Source organism: Protopterus annectens, chromosome 10.part0 (assembly GCF_019279795.1).
Source record: "Protopterus annectens isolate FY-2018-M chromosome 10.part0, PAN1.0, whole genome shotgun sequence".
Lineage (NCBI taxonomy): Eukaryota > Metazoa > Chordata > Ceratodontiformes > Protopteridae > Protopterus > Protopterus annectens.
Genome location: NC_056744.1, coordinates 1770152397 through 1770154959, shown reverse-complemented (window position 1 = coordinate 1770154959; position 2563 = coordinate 1770152397).

Here is a 2563-nt window from a genome sequence, read left to right as displayed (position 1 = left end):
CCCACTAAAACAATTTAGTTTAGAAATAGTATCAGAAAAAGAAAATTCTTCAGAGGGACATTATAATCAGAATCTGTTATTTTAGGAGAATTAACAGAAGAAATCCCCTCCATTTCTATTCCCTGTTCTTCAGACTAGAAATCTTCAGAAGCAAAAAAAAATATTTTTCTTTTACTGGAAAGAAAATTATTAATCTGTGAGGGTTAAGAGCCAGAAATGAGCCCTCAGCAAAGCTCAGTAAATTTTCATTGTAAAGTGTAATTAAAATAGAATAAGATAAATATTTAACTTTTTACTTCTTTTTCCTAGGAGAATCAATAGAAGCAGACTGACTCATGGCAGGTATATCACCTGCTACTTCCTCCACGGCACTCCAGTGGCCACAAAGGATTTTTCCATCCTTTGGTCTTTAGTGTCTGAAGGGAGTTCACCTGAGGGAATTAGTGAAGAAGGTTAATAGCCTGAGGAACCAGAAATGGCCACTACATGGTCACCCATCAGTGGATGAGGCAAAGAAGAAACCTGCACTAATGGGAAATGCTCTTTAATATTTTTCTTTTCCTTGTATCAGGATGTAGGAAGAACCAAAGAACCAGTAGACTATCCCTTGGTTTTATCAAGAAAGAAGCCTGAAATGTAGTTAGCGAAGCCTGAAAGAGTTTCTGCGAGGTAAGTACCAAAAAAGAAGAGTGACAACCACAAGACAAGCCCCCTAGTAACAACTATTAAAAAGTAAAACTGTAAAATATTAGGAAAATGCTTTAAAATTAAATGTTGCAGTAAAAATAGTTTTAGTATTGCAGTAGATAAACTGAGAAGAATGTATTGAGACTGTCTCAAAACAAGTGAAACCTAGCTAAAAATAGTTTTGTCAGCAGAAGCACTATTTTTTATGCAAATTCATAAATCAAGAAGGTTTTCTGCAAATGGAACTTATCTGTCCAGCAATGGAGTAGCATTAGCGACCATGGGTCCTATGAAGCCCACAAGAGGAGCAGCCTTCAGCATCAGGAAAGTTTTGAAGGGTTTGGTGACCAGACTGATGATTTTCTCTAGTAGTGCTCAAGCTATCAACAGTCTGGGTGTGTGGAATTTCTCGTAAAGCTTTGGAACCTATCTGCCTGTTACATCATAGGCATGATATAACCCATAATGCATTGCCTACTGCAGCTGTGATCTAATGATGAGCATTACCTGGTTTCATTAAAACATACTAGTTCAAGGTACACCCAACCCCTATGCTAACAAGAATACATTATTTTTTTACCATTAATGCTTTCTGATTTTGATGAATGGCGTGTTTCAATGCAGTCATTTCACTGAAGCACAGCTCTATTTATTACTTTTCATAACTATGTTACTAAATCAAATTTAAACATTTTGTACCACCACAGGCATATTTATACAATGGAGACATTCAAGATATTAAAATATGTTTTCCTAGGCTATGCTTGTAGCTATATTTCACCTGAAATGAACAGTTGTGATTTAAATGCAAACAAATATAACCAGTCTTACTTGAAATGAATTTACTATGGAATATAACATCTCTCTTAGATACGAAGCAAAACATTGTGGCAATAATATATGAACCTAACCAAACTGTGAAGTTAAGAAACTGCTCTACAAAATATAGCACAAATGAAAAAGAAAATAATCAAGTCTGCCCGAGAGCTGTGCCCCCTGCACCCCTCTGTGTGAGGGTCTACCTCTGAGATCATACAAACTCAGACAAAAGGAAAGACAAAACAATTGTATATCTTTTACCTCTTCTCCATGATGTGTAACCTCACAACACAGTAGATCAACTGCTATAAGTCAAGCTCTGACGTGTTAAAGATGTCAACAACATGTACAAGTGATATTCTGGGATCAAATTCTCAGAATATCAGAGACTGGCTGGCATAATGATTAAGGTCTTCACTCCCATGCTCAAGGTATGAGGTTCAATCCTGACTGCCGACCACTGCCTGTTTGGAGTTTGCACATTCTCCCTGGGTCTCAGTGGGGTTTCTATCATATCTGAAAATCATGTTGAGTGTTTCCATCACAAACTCATCAGTGAATGAAGCCTTGGGTAGCAGCACAGACTCTACATGGTGCCCTACAGGGGGAAGAGTTGCACGGACCAACCTCTTTGGGCATCTACTGTGGTGCACAGTAGGAGAGCACAGATCACAGACTGTGTTCTGTGGCAGTGTTAGCCACTCGGCCATGTAAAATATGGCTCTAGGTGATTTGGTCATCAAATTCAGTAGCACTTGGTAAACACTAGTGCTATTGCACTGCATAATAGCTTTCATGACAGTCACTGCTCCAATTGATTCTCTTTCTTGAAATCATCAAAACATTAAAAAAGTGAATAGCAAATTCTAATATTTCTGTAAATGCATATTATTCCATTTGGTGTCTATCTTTAGTGCATTCTGACCTTTAGAATAATACAGGCTGGCAGTTTCTTTGTCAGAAAAAAAAAAAAATTAATGTCTTTGGAAAACGCTAGTGCAAAGAAGTAGAATCTTGTCTATATAAGCTCCAAAAGTCTTATCCAGAATAAACACAT